Here is a 14,291-nt window from a genome sequence, read left to right on the forward strand (position 1 = left end):
CAAGGCGCCCAGGAAACAGCAGGGCCACGGGGCAGGGGCGTCTCCAGAAACCGCTGAGCGCAGACAATCCGTAGGACGGAAGTTTCCAGGGGTCCCGGCATCATGGCCACCGGGCAGGGGCCACTCGGTCCCCGTGGCCTGCCCGGCCCCTCCTGGTGGCTTTCCTCGACAGAACCCCTTCCACTTCTTGGGGACTCTCGGTGGCCCACCCCCGTCACCGTCACTGCTGTACTCTTTCTACCGTCAGGGTTCGGCTTGCGCATACGTGAGTCTTTCCCCACCAAAGGGAAGGTGCAGCAGGAGGCCGGATCTCCCACCGAGGCCCCGCGCCCCAGACGGGGGGGGTGGGGGGGGGGGCCTGACGCCCAGCCGCTCCGCCACAGCCCGTAAATGACCCCATTCACCAGGTCCGGGCTTAGGGAACCTGGAGACGTGCGTGTGGTGTCTTTAGCGTGGGGACTAACCCGGGTGCAGGTTTGAGGGGGAGAAGGCCGGCACCAGATTCACGGGTTGGTGTCCGTCCGCTCAGGGGTGGCAAGGCGTGTCACCCCTGCCAGCTTAGAGCACCCCCGGGGGCCCGTGGCGATGACGGATCCTGTGCAGTAACGAAGCATCCAGGAAAAGGGGCCTCACTTCCCACCCAAGTGGTGGGACAGTGTGACTTCTTTTTCTTTCTTTCTTTCTTTCTTTCTTTCTTTCTTCTTTCTTTCTTTCTTTCTTTTTCTTTCTTTCTTTCTTTCTTTCTTTCTTTCTTTCTTTCCTTCTTTCTTTCTTTTTTGAGAGAGACAGAGCACAAGCAGGGGAGGGGCAGAGAGAGGGGGAGACAGAATTCAAAGCAGGCTCCGGGCTCCGAGCTGTCAGCACAGAGCCCGACGCGGGGCTCGAACTCACAAACCGTGAGATCGTGACCTGAGCCGACGTCGGACGCTCAGCCGACGGAGCCCCCCAGGCGCCCCTGTGATTTCTTTCTTCATGGAGCAGCTAGCGCTTGGGCGTATTATGGGCGCCTGCCCCCCCATAGATCTCCTTCTCGGCTCGTCCTGCCTGGGGTCTGCCTCCTGGAGGGGCCCGATGCACACAGTAGAGCCGGAACAGCCCGGGGGGTACTCAAGGCGGGGGACGGGCCCCTTTTCCCCGCGTGGGCAGGAGCCGAGGCTCCAGCACTTTCTCAAGGAAACACTCTGAAGCCTTGTCATCCTGTCGGAAACTTCAGAAGCGTGTTCAGAAAACACCCGCTCGGTGGCGTTGGCGCTGGGAGAGCCCTTAGCCAAACCGTGGCCCCGGGGCATGACGGGAGCAGGCCCAGGTGCTGTGGGGAGAAGGACGATGGCCGTGACTCTCGTCGGGGAGCACGCACCCCAGACCAGAAGCACATTGAAACCAACTTCTTATATAACTCAGCCCATTCTTCCTCATCTTTGTGGTCAGTTTTCTAGAACCCACCAGCAACTTTTTGGTTCACCTTCTGGTTTTGATGTGTTGTTCTCCACCTTTGAAAGGGGAAATGGTCAGGGGACCTCAGTATTTGTTTTGTTTTGCTTCATCTTTACTAATGAAATGGAGGCAGCTCTGCATCACGGCGCACCTGGCCGGGGCAGCGCTGAGCCCACCTGCCCCAGGGAGGGGACACGGACCGTGAGGAAAGGGGGGCAGGAGCCACGACTCAGGGACGCGAACACAGACTCCCCTGAAGTTCGGGGAAGCCGGAAGGTGCCCCGCGTTGTTGACTCTGATCTTGGTGGCCCTAAACTCTGAGCCGTGTTCTTCTCCCCGTGACCACGTTCCATCCTAAAGGACATGGTGCGACGTCCCCATTTTACAGATGGGCCATCTGACACTCGGGGAGCTGACGCTGCCCCCCCGGAACGGAGAGGTCAGGTCCCAGCCCAGGGCCCTAACCGCTGCCCCAGGGAGGCCCCCCGTGTGCTCGACACTTACCAGGTGCTCAGCTTTAAAGACGAGAACCCCTGACCTCTGTCCTCCAAGAGTCACTGACCCGTAAGCGAGCCCCCAGGCTTGGGTCGTTTCAGACAGATCCCCCCCACCCCACGGCAGGGCCAGGCGCTCTCACGGCCACAGCATCGGCTCCGACGTGAGCCCGCTCCGTGGTCTGGGACAGGGACTTCCCTCGCCTGGGCGTCAGCGTCCTCACACGTGAAGTGGGGCTCCAGCGCCAGACCCCCAGCGCTCAGATCTGGGCGGTACTGCGTCTCCTCAAGTGAGCTTGCCCAGACTACCGAACCCCTCTGCCCCAGCTGCCCCGTCTGTGGAATCAGCCTCCTGCAGGGACTTGTCATGAGAAGCGTCAGCACCTAATAAGCCCCGGCCCTGGTTAACTGTACGTAACTCCAAGGGTGGGGGTGAGCTCCGGAGGTAGCTGAGGGCCGGAGCTCCCCTGCAGGTGTGGGAGGCCGCGGACCCGGATTCCTGCTGCGCCTGTGGTTTGAGAGCCAGAACCCGGCTTCCCGGAAGGTCTCCCTGCAGTCAGGTCCCGTCGGCCAGCCTGCAGCGGGTGTCCGGGCCCAGCTCACGTGGGGCGCCCCGCAGCGTGGCCGTGAGCGAGGTGTGCGGGAGAGAGGCCAGCCCTTCGCCAGAGCCCCTCTCCTTGGCTGTCATCGGGGGACACCGTGTCGTCCCTCCCGCCTCCGTCAAGGGGGGATGAGAATTCCCGCCTCCAGAGCTGCTGCGGGAAGCTGAACAAACTGTAATCATTATAATTATATTAACAACGCCCGCTTTATGGAGCCCTGGCTGTGTGCTGGGTGTGGTGTGGAAGGGTTACGTACGAGAGCTCGTTCCATCCCTGCCACGATCCTGTAAGGTGGACGCCGTTCGCTTCCCCGTTTTGCAAAGAGAGACACCAAGGCACGCGGATATGAACCGGGGTGACGGGGTGGGAAGGTTACCCGCACAGGTGTCTCCTCTCCACACCGGCCGTGAAGCAACAGGGGTCAAGACTCCTCTTTCCCGGGTCTTAATTGTGGCGCTCGGCCTCAACTTTTCAGGACTCTCAGGAGGAGAACCAAGGAAGGGTTCGGTGTCTGCGCTTGGGGCAGCGACAACCCTGGGGTTTCCCGGAAGCTTCCCCGGTCCTCAGAACAAAACTCAAGAATGTTTAGAGGCAGCCGCGTCCGATGCTAGGTCCTGCCTGCGAGAAACCCGCTGTAAGTGGGCTAAGTGTAAAGGCAGGGGAGGGGCGACTCCGGGAGAGACGCCAACCCCAGTCAGAGAGAGCAGGGGCGGCTTTGTAAACGTCAGACAGAGGAGATTTTGTGGGAACAACACGACCGGTGACAGACGGACATCTCCTAACTAAAGGGGTCGATTCGTTGGGAAAACATAACCAGTCTCTATGAACACCTGCTAACAGAGCTTCAAAAGAAAGCCCATGAAACTGCAACACATCCTCTGATGTGCCCAAAGCGGAGAGAAGACAGAGCCAGGGCCGTGACAGGGTCTGAACCGAGACTCGGGCTGAGGGAGGGAAAGGCTGGGACGGAAGAGCTGGCACCGAGGCCGAAGACGGGCATTTCTCACATTCCGTCAGGCTGGCGGGGGGCGGGGGGCACCCGCTGGCACCACTAATAGAAAAAGCAAAGGAACAACGAGGTGGTGGGGGCGGCGGGCGGGGGACGCCGACCTTAGTTTGGGGATGTGCACGGTCATGCGGCCAGCAGATCATGCAGGCTGGTAGAAATTTCTGGAAGGCAGTAGTAGAAGCAAGGCAGCCAGAGGAAAGCTGGTGCTGGGGGCGGGGCAGCCAAGAGGTTATAACCCTGACACCGTCCAACAAGCAGCCTCCTGAGAGTCCCGGCTTCGGCGTCTGCCGAGCCCCCTTGGTGGAAACACGCCCACCACCCAGATACTTATCCGGCACTCAGTCCCCCTAAGTGTTTGTTGAGCGAATAAACAGACCGGAGAGCCACAGCCTCCACTTACGAAATCCCGGAAGGAACAAAACCCAAATCTGCATGTGTAGGTGTGTGTGTTTCAATAAAGCCACAAAGGAGAAAACAGGAGTAAACATCAAGTCCCCCAACGCAAACTGGAACCGACCCTCCAGCGTTCCCCAACGAATGACCCAGAACAAAACAGGAACATCCAAGGGCTCTCTGGCCGGGCTCGATATTTCGCTTTGACTCTGCTCCATGACAGCGGGTGCCGTTTCCAACAAAGAACAAACGTACTTTCTGCTTCGTGTCGAACAACTTTCGGGCGCAGTCCAGGGGAGGCCCAGGGGACAGGGGATCGCCGTGCTCTGGGGCCCCGAGAAGTCCAGCGCCCAACCCTGGGAAGGTGTGTGAGGCCACAGGACAGATCTGGCCACAGGTGAGAAGCAGGACCCCTCCTTGCGGCCAGCACGTGACGTGTTTGACCACACGTGGTCCTGCTGTCCACACACACGCACACACACACACACACCTGGCCAGGTCTGTTCCCTCTCCCGTCAGGGTCCACAGAGCATGGCATGTCTGGGAGGAACGCCCAGGAACGCTTCGGTGACTCGCACATACGGAGAAGCACAGGAAAGCACCTGCCAGACCACACTTTGATGCCGTGGGGGGGGGGGGGGGGGGGGGGGGGTTAGCAGGATCTCACAGCGACAGCCCGGATGGTGTTTTCGTCCCGTGACATCGGTTCCAAAAGGTCAGGAACGTGCCCGCAACGTCCCCCAGAGAGCTTGCCCGTCATGTGAGCACGTCATGTGGCCTCTCCAAGTCCAGTCCCGGGCCTGCCCCTGGGACCTTGGACAGGTGCGTCTCTCCAAGTCCATAGTCTGCACCCGCACAGTGGGGACCGTGATGGGTGTCACAACTCCCAGTGGCCGTGAGCGTCGCCACACTAGGAACGTGACCTTTGACACCAGCGGTCTCAGGGGCAAAGCCTGGTTCTTCCTCCGGCTCGCTGCGTGGGAAGCATGGCCGGCCTTCGTCTCCAACCATGTCTTCACTTTCTCCTCCATAAAACGGGGACAGTAAAGTGCCCATCATGTGGGGTTTGGGGCGGGCGAAGGAGGTGCAGGACGCTTTGGCACAGGGGTTCGGGGACCACACGCTCGCCCTTTGGGGCTGCTTGTCCCAGAGCCCGCTCCCAACTGCTGCTCGCAGGCGTGTGTGCTCCAGGCGGAGGGGGAGACCCGGTCCCCACCCCCCACACCCCCATCCCAAAACTACATTCACTGTGCATCCTTGACGCGTCACACGCAGGGAGGCCTGGAACCAGCTTCTCAAGAAAGAGCAGCTTTGATGGCTAAGTGGTTAGAGCCCCCAAAGCAGCCACCGGAGGCCAAGAGCCGTCCAAGGAATGACACATAACCCTTTAATGAAAAGGCGAAGGCTCGGAACAGCTCGGCCAACCAAAGCTCCACGTCTGGGCACCGACCTTCCTTCCGAGCTTCCTGGAAGCGAGCAGGGAAGGCGGCAGGCTCTCAACCGCCAACAGAGGCACTGAAACTTAACCTCATCGCGGCCCTGGACTTGGCTCTGGGGGAGAAGCCTGTCAGAGGCGCTCGTGTAAGTGACCCCGAAAGCGAAACGCGGACGCCTGAGAGAGTAGATCTGCCGGGGAGGACAGACGGACAGGCAGGCTGGCGGGAGGGGCTGGGTGGCCCCCATTCGGCGTGGCTAGCGAATCGAGTACGGGACCGGGCGTCTCAGAGTGTCAAAGGAGGCGCCACTTACAACGATAGCAAAACAGGCAGAAACGAGGCCTGCCCGTGCAAATTCGGACTGCGGCCACTAGCGGTCACCTCTGCCGTCACCCGGTGTTTGGGGCCGGGGGCGGAGGGCCGTCCGCGTGTGTGACTTTTTAGTGATTTGACCTAATGGCCACAGCTGACGTTTGTATGGGCGATAAGACACTCGAGGGCCGGCCGGCGCCCTTGGGCTGGGGACCACGCTGGGCCCACCATCGTCCACCTGCTCTGAAGGGAGGTGACAAACAGCTTTCCTGCGAGGCTTTCCACGTGTGGCCCCCGGGTCGTGGAAGCCACGGACACTTCGGATACCCTTGCTCATTCTGGAGTGTTTGGATGCCCGGCTCAGAGGCTCACTCCCCTCCCAGCTGCAGACCTCCCTACCGCTTTTTCTTAGCTGAGAGTTCGCCGTGCTCCCGTTTGGGCCGTGACACTTCGTGTTCCGAGGACACCGGACAGGGTTCCTTTCGCACAGCCCATCTGACATGCTCCCCGTAGCCCCAGTATTTTTCCTAGGTTAACTACTGTCTGGGGGTAGGGGTGGGGGCAGTAGGCCAGGTCCCGCCTTCCTCTGGAACAAACCTACGATCAGAAATAACTCTCTCGGTTAAGGATAGCGGGCGGCTTCTGAGCAGCCCAGCGTGAGCCAGCGAGGTTACGGGCTACAGAAAAGAACTTCAGAGAAAACTCCTTTTGACGTCCTCTCCTCCGTTCAGTCGGCACAAGGAGAATTCTCCCGGTGCGAATAAACGTGATCGGTGAGTTCACACACAGAGGTTTTTAAAACCTTTTACGTCTTTGGCTTGTTCCGGCAGTTCTGAAAGCATTTTGGGTGACTGTGCGTCCCAAGGCGTCACGGCGAAATGACTTCTTTTTAGACGGTGTCGTGTGATGTAGAGCCTCCCCTCGGCGCGTCCTGGCCCCAGAGCCTGCTCGGCCTCCACCCGGGCTCAGATGTGACGACGGGGTCCCGCCAGCCTGCACCACCGCGGGCTCCTCTCACAAAGCCCTGAGTGTTTGCTGCTTTCAGTTTTCCTGAAAACGCAACCGTGATGTGACTTTTTCTGCTTTTGACACAGGATGGGTCCCCTAGAGTGAGAGAGTTAACAGGTGAAGACGGGGCCCGGCAGTGGCCACACGGGGGGGTCCTCAGGCATCGTGGTGTCCCGCCTCCCCTTAGAAAGGGGGAAACCGAGGCCCAGCGACAGAGCCAGAACGAGAGCCTGTAGCTCTTAGTGCCCCGGCTGAGGTTGTAAATTGATGCTGCAGGCTCTGAGCCCCACGTCCACCAGACTTTGCTTCCCCACCCTGCAGGCCAGCATCACCCCCGCCGGCCGGCCGGGCTGCCACCCTGCTGGGCTCACACCCCTGGGGGCGTCATCGTCTCTCTCTGCAGCATCCCCCTCCCTCGTGGTGTGAAATTAGGAACAAGGTCCTGCAGCCCCTTCGGTGGCAAGAAAAAGGAGCTCCGGGGGACTTTCCTCCTTTCCTGCCAGTCAGGGCTGGGCCCCCAGCAGGACAGGGCTGCAGGGGGGGCTTGGGCAGGGACCGGAGGGGGCTCGGCTGTCAGCAGGGATGCCCAGGGGGCAGGAAAGCAGCCCCGGGCCTTGTCCGTCTCGTCGCCTCCCCCCCGGCCCCCCGCCCTTCTCCAGCACCTACAGGCATCTCCCACACTCCCAGGTGCTCTGTAAACGCCCCCCTGGTGGCTTGAAGGGCCCGCACCCCTCAACTTGCACAGCGGCACAGCTCAGGTGCCGATGCGCAGATCACGCACCCAGGCCTTGGCAGATCCCACGTGAACCCCCCAGAAGGCCCCTGGTGCCCCGTCCCGGGCGCCGCTCGCCCCCCCAGGGTAACCCCAACCTAGCTTCCAGTGATGGGGATCCCTCTGGCCTGCTTTGACCGTGCACGGGTGCAGTCATGGTGTGGACTGTTTCTGGTTTGCTTGGCCAGATGGTCCGTTTGGAAACCATCCGCGCTGTTCGGTGTGGCTGAGGGTCGTCAGCTCTCGGCTCCCTAAACACACCAGGACGGGGAAGGCCGCGCGGCAGGACGTTCGTTCCCACTCTCTCAGGTTAGAAGAACAAACCGTAAGGCCGCGGCAACTTCGTGTCTGTCCGTGCGTCTGACATCGGGAGAACACGGGGAATGGGGCTGTACTCTCTTTCCAGTTCGTTCTGTAAACTCGGCATGATGTTTTTAAACCCGTCCGTGCTGCTGGCGGGACCTGCGGCGTGGGGGCCGCACAGCCCTGCCCACCCCCGATCCCTCGCACGCGTCACACGGCCTTCCACATCCCCATCCCTGTCCCCTGAGGGACCTCCGGGCAGGAACTTCTTGGGCCACACGTCCACCCTGCAGCCCCAAAGGCAGCTTCTGGACTAGGTGGTGAGCAAATACCCCAAAGTTTCAGGGCCAGGGGAATTGGAGGAAGGGGTGCCGCGACCCGCCAGCAGGGGGTGCTGCCTCCCTTGGGATCTTTGAGGCCCTAAGGGTCTCAGGAGCTTGGAGAGCCCCTCCGATGGATGGGATGGATGGAGTGGGGCTGTGCCAGCCACACCTGTGCCTCCACGGTGACCCCAGTGACCCCAGACACTGTCTGGAGCTTCCCTGAGCCCCGCAGGTCGACCGCTGGCAAGGGGTGTACTGCAAGAGTGCATCGGGCAGGAAGGGGCCCTGACACCCCCACACACCCACACGTCCTGCTCTGCCGTCACTTGGCCATCGGGAAGGGAAGGCAGAATTCGAGGAGACACCCTCGGGCCCATCGCAGCATCTGAGAGGTCAGGGCCCCGCCCCGGGAAGCCAGGCTGCCGGCCAGCAGCCTCTGGCGTCTTCCAGAAGCTTCTCCCACCTCCATGGCCCTGCCCGGCCTCTGCACCTTGCACCACAGGGAGAAGAAGGAAAGTGAAAATGAAGGGAAGTCGAGCAAGTACTGAGAGCAGAGTCCCGGGGCAAAGCACCCCCAGGTCAGAGGCAGCCGTGCCCTCATCCAACCCGCCCAGGGCTGATGCCATGTGAACCTCGGGCATGACCCTCCGGCCTTGGTGACAGCGCTGGGCTCCGGGACCAGAAAACGTTCCTGCCTTTTCTCCTTCTCCTGTGCTGACTGGTCCCGTCCGTGCCCTCGGCGTCCTTTTACCCACCCAGCATGCACTGGGTCCCCGCTGCACGCCGGGCATGTGTGTAGGGACCGAGGGGCAGCGGGGCTGGAGCCACGTTCACGAGGACCTCCAGCGTGCACAGCCACCGGCGTGAGGGCAAGAGGCCCGCCACCGAGAGGGGTCACACTGCTGTTCCTGCAACTGGGTTCTGGCATTTCATTATTCTTTGTAAGCAGGCTCCACGCCCACGGCGGGGCTTGAACTCACAACCTGAGATCAAGACCTGAGCTGAGATCAAGAGTCGGATGTGGGTGCTTAACCGACTGATGGTCCCTGGACAAGACGGGGAGGTTCCTCCAGGGAACGGCTGCATCCCTCCCACGCGTGCCCTTAAAGCAACCGTTTCTTAGTAGATGAGGGCTCGGGGTTTGTCTAAAGTCACAGCAGCCATCACCGTGTGTGCGGCACTCTGTCCACGACATCTCACATGCATCAACTCATCAGGATCCCATTTCACAGGTGAGCAGGCTGAGGCCCAGTGACGTCAGCAGACTCCTCAAGGCCACGCAGAAAACTGGGGCAGAGAGAGGGAGGCCCCAGCCCGGGCAGTTGGTTCTAGAACCCCCCAAGCCCCCTCCCGAGCTGCGCCGCTGGATATAAAGCCTGCCAGCGGGTCCAGATGGGGCGGCCATCCACCCCAATCCGCCTCCTGGGTCCCTAGGCATCTGGAGCACAGGAGAAGCTTCCAGAAAATGAAATTTTTTCCTCCAGCAGGCTCCAGTGGCTTCGAGAGGCTCTGAGATGTTATGGCTGTTCAACACCGGGAGTAAGCGGAGTTCCAGGAACACCGGAAGCTTCATGACCACTCCTGTCCAACTTTCTTTTTCACTTTCTTTTTGTTTGGGTTTTTTTTGTTTTAATTCCCCACCCCGTGTTTTGTTTGTTTCTTCTTTTTTCTCTCCAACTTCGTGTTTCCCTGTGCTTTCCAGGCTGCCTGCACTGGGCCCGTTGCATTTGGAATTAAAGACATGTTGTTTTACGTCACTCGCTAGACACATGTGTGTGCTGTCTGTCACCACCAGTCAGAAGAAAAAGGAATGACCAGTGCAATTCAAGCAAACGGTCAGGATGGTTTTCTGCATCATTTTCTACGCATTTTTTCTTTCTTTTTTTTTTTTTTTTTTTTAATGTTTATTTTTGAGACAGAGACAGAGCGTGAACAGGGGAGGGGCAGAGAGAGAGGGAGACACAGAATCCAAAACGGGCTCCAGGCTCTGAGCTGTCAGGACGGAGCCCGACGCGGGGCTCGAACCCACGGGCCGTGAGATCATGACCTGAGCCGCAGTCAGACGCCCAACCAACTGAGCCACCCAGGCACCCCTCTAGGCGTCTTTTCTAAGCAGACACGACCTCAAAGAAAATCCTTTGGAAACATGCCTCCTTTTCAGAGAGAAACCAGGAGCCTGACCCGTCCCCGGGTCCGAACACGGAAGCCTCGGCTTCCCCATCTGACGGGTATCAGCTCCCGGCCAAGGCGGAGCTCAGGACACCAGGGGTTCCGAGCTCGGAAAGTCGGGGGGCTGGAAGGCGAGCCCACAGTGGGGCTCTGGGCCACGGGCACGGGACCGCCACAGCGCGGCTCGCTCCTGGCTGGCCTGCCAGGAGCTGGATCCACGTGGGTCGCTCACCCGTGCTGCGTGTGGCCACCGCCGGGAAACCCCGGAACAGCCAGAGCCAGGAGTCGGGAAGGCAGGGACTCGAGGGGGGCGGCGACCTCGAGGGGTGACAGGGCCCCCCAGCCGGCCCTGCTCTGCGTACCGGGCTCCAGAAGGCAAACTCTGGGCGGCCGCACGCTGGACACCAGGGAGGAAAACCCGCTCGTTCCGCTGCCCTTCCGGTGGACCGGGAGGCCCTGACCGGCAAGGACCGGGAGGCTCGGGGACAGGCGTCTGCTCGAAATCCCGGGGCCGCCCCCTTACGGAGCGGAGCCTGCCTCGGAGTCGGAGTCAAAGGAGACTCAGTCATGCCCTGGAGGCTGGCAGGACGGACGGGACCTCGAGGCGGGCGGACTAACGCTTCTGCCCCACCGGAGAGACGCTTGGCGAGGGCCTTGGAGCCTCACACACGCACACCCCCGTGGCTCGCCCTCCCAAGTGCCTTCCGTGCCTGAGCGTGAGTCCCGGCTGGCGGCCAAGACCCTCTCCGGCCCCGGCGGAGGCCTCGCCGCAAAGTCACCGGAGGGCTTGGAAGCTCCGAGGAGGCCAGCGCCCCGGACAAACGCGGGGGAGAGGGAGTGGCCACCCTTCTGGGGCCGCACCGGCCTGCGGGGCTCCGGTGGCTACTCCCCCAGGAGCCAGCGGACTGGAGCACCTGGGCCTCGGCCCTGGAGCCAGGCTTCCTCGCCGCCCACTGCCGCGCCGCCTTGGGAAAATGGCTCCACCTCGCTGGACTGAAAGGCCAAAAGGAGTTCTTTTCTCCCCGACTCACGGGTTCCACGGGCTGGGGCCACGAAGTGCCCAGGACGGGGCCCGGCGCATAGTAAGAGCTCAGTAAGTCAGCTCTGTTGTCACCACCGCCCGTCCCTCCCAGATGGCAGCACCGGGATCCGTGCTGGGGCCCCGCCCAGCGCCTTTCTGGCCGTCCTTGGAGAGGCCACCCAGGAGACCGTCTGGGACCCCAAGCCTGGAGGACTATGGGAGCCACTCCCTGGCCTACACACTGGCACACGAGGCCACACGTGCATACACGTGTACAGGCACGTCGTCACGAACATCCACGGAGGAACACGCTGGCCCACTGGCAGCAGCCCTCCCCTCGCCCCCCCTCCCCTCCTCTCCTCTCCTCTCCTCCCTTCCCCTCTCCTTCGCTCTCCTCTCCCCTCCCTCCTCCCTCCCTTCCCCTCTCCTTCCCTCTCCCCTCCCCTCCCCTCCCCTCCCGTCCCCTCCCCTCCTCTCCTCCCTTCCCTTCTCCTTCCCTCTCCCCTCCCCTCCCCTCCTCTCTCCTCCTCTCTCCCCTCCTCTCCTCTCCTCCAGTGTGAGTAGGACGGGGCAGGGCAGGGTGGGTACGGTGCCAGGGTACAGCCCTATTGCTCAACGCCAGGACCACACTTGGTCTCAACGGTCAGGGACCCGACTGTCAGAGCCCGCGGGACCTTGCAACCAGGCCTTTGTGGGCCACGGGCTTTTAATACTTTTAGAGAAGTTGGGTTTCGGCCAAGTTCCTCTGCTTCAGATTCTTCCCGGGCTGGTGGGCTCCTGCCCCACTGAGGCCTGTCGGCCGCCCCGGGCGCCCTGAGGGGTCACAGGGGTCACCGCGGCTGCCGAGGCACCCTCCAGCTCCCACGCGGGGTGCCTGGCCGGCCGGGGTGGCTCACCCCAGCCCCCCAACACCCCCTGTCCGGCAAACTCAGACCGGGCGCTCCAGGAGGCACTGCGTTTCTCTCCACCCTTTACCCCTCAGCTTCTCGTTTTCTGTTTTTGTCCCCCCTCCCTGCCTTTTCTTTATGCAAAAGATCTGGCTCCGAGCAGCTAGTGAGCCAAGGGGCACCTTCACTTCACCCCTCGCTGGGAAAAGGGCTGCGTCCTTCTCTAGGCAGTCGGGGGACTCCACTCGAAGCCCCCCGGGACGTGTGTCCTTTGCGTTGCTGTTTGCGGAGACAGACGTGGGCAAAAGTCATTTTCCAACCTGCCCCTAGGCCACAGTCCACAAACCGGCTCCCAGCCTGGCTGAGCCCCGGGCCGTCCGCGGTGCGGAGCTGGCTGGCTGGGACGCAGCCCCCTCGCGGCCCGGGACGGGCCCAGCAGCCCGGAGACGCCGGACAGGGAAGGGCGGAGGGCAGGTGCCTGTCCCTGCCCTGAGAGGGGCACCGGGTTGCAGAGCAGGAGGTCGGGTTGGAAAATCACCGTCGCATCTGTTCAAGACCTTCCGTTCCGCTCTTGTCGCTGCCATAGCACCTGAGCACAGATTCAGCAGGTGAAACCGACACGGACCCGTCACCTCTCGCTTCTGGGAGCCGCAGGTAGGACACGGCCTCGTTGGGCTGGGGTCAAGGTGTCCACAAGGCCGTGTTCCTCCTGGAGGGTCCGGGGAGGAGTCCGTTCCGGTGGCTCTTCCAGCTTCTGGAGGCGCCCGCTTTCCTTGCCCCGTGGCCGCACCTCTGCCGTCAGAGCCAGCAGCGTGGCAGTCCCCGACCTGTCGCCCCTGCTCTGTCCTCACGTCTGACTCCTCACGTCCTGCCTCCCTCTCACCAAGACGCTTGTGCCCCCACTGAGCCACCCGGGTCTCCCAGAACGATCTCCTCACCTCGAGATCCTTGACATAATCACATCTGCGACGTCCTTCTGCCATGAAGGTCACAGACTCTTCGGGGGGGGGGGGGGAGGGGGCTTTGCTCTGCCCACCACGGCAACCCGGGGCAACTTACGGGGCATCTCCTGCCTCCTCCACGAAATGGTGGTGGTGACGGTGAGACCTGCTCCCGAAGGGCTGTTGGAAGGACTTACGTGGTTCATGTTCACGGCTCCAACAGCCACGCCACGATCAGAGCGGGCGCTGTATGTGTGTCTGTCGAGTACAAAACAGGGAAGCCGGCGCTCCCTTCTGGGTAACTGACTTGATCTAGAACGTGTGGACTCTTCATGAGCCGCGGTGTCATTCTGCCTCGATCCCTTGCCACACGCGGCCCTTTGTTCTCCCAGTGCCCAGGCCACGCCTGGCAGCTGGTCAGCTCTCCTGGTGCTTGGGGGCGAAGGCGTATCAAAAGCCAGACCCCCGGCTGTCAGGCTTCAGCCAGCAAACGCTTCCCGGACGCTCCCGTGGACCAGGCATCATGCCAGACACTGCACACATCGAGGCGAAACAGCAGAGAGAGACGCGCTCGGGTCTTCGGGATGTGGCCCGGTGCATGCGCAGACGGCCGCTCTCAGATGCTCTCAGATGCGGTGAGCACGTGGCCCCTGCTGTCCCGCCGCGGCCGCGTGTCAACCTCGTGAGTTAGGGAGGGCCAGGATTCCTGCGCCGTTTTAAAGGTGCAGAAACTAAAGCCCAGAGAGGCTGCTCAGACCGCCCAGATCCCACAGCCAGCGTGCCGCCCAGCTCCCGGGTCTCCAGCCAGCCCCTTGGCTCCTCCCCAGCCTTGGGGGTGAGGGCGACCCCGTCCACAGGGAGGCCGGGGAACTACCCACCCCCCTTGTACGCCACGTGAAACAGAACAATCGGCGGCGTTTCTACGAGGTCAGGGAGGAGCGCGTGTCGGGAGCCCCCACAGCGGATCCAGCGCGAAGGTGCCCGAATGCCCCGCACCCCGACCGACGCACCCCACGGAGATTCGGGGTCCGTGGCCCGGGGTGAGCCTCTCCAAGAAGGAGAAGCAAGGCGGGTGGCGGGTGGGGGGAGAGATCACGGGAGAGAGCTGGGGGGCCACCGGGCAAGGACCCCACTGGGAAGCAGGGAGAGCAGGGAGGGGCTAGGACAAGCCCAGGATGGCCGGGACA

The 14,291-nt window shown here is 62.0% G+C and overlaps 1 non-coding gene across 1 annotated transcript; it reads right to left on the minus strand.

Annotated features, from left to right (window-relative positions):
* Nucleotides 1-10,090: 10,090 nt before the first annotated feature.
* Nucleotides 10,091-10,175, minus strand: TRNAR-GCG (transfer RNA arginine (anticodon GCG)). The gene has a single exon. It is a non-coding gene; the product is annotated as a tRNA-Arg (tRNA).
* Between the last annotated feature and the right edge of the window lie 4,116 nt (nucleotides 10,176-14,291).

Source organism: Acinonyx jubatus, chromosome E2 (assembly GCF_027475565.1).
Source record: "Acinonyx jubatus isolate Ajub_Pintada_27869175 chromosome E2, VMU_Ajub_asm_v1.0, whole genome shotgun sequence".
Taxonomy (NCBI): domain Eukaryota; kingdom Metazoa; phylum Chordata; class Mammalia; order Carnivora; family Felidae; genus Acinonyx; species Acinonyx jubatus.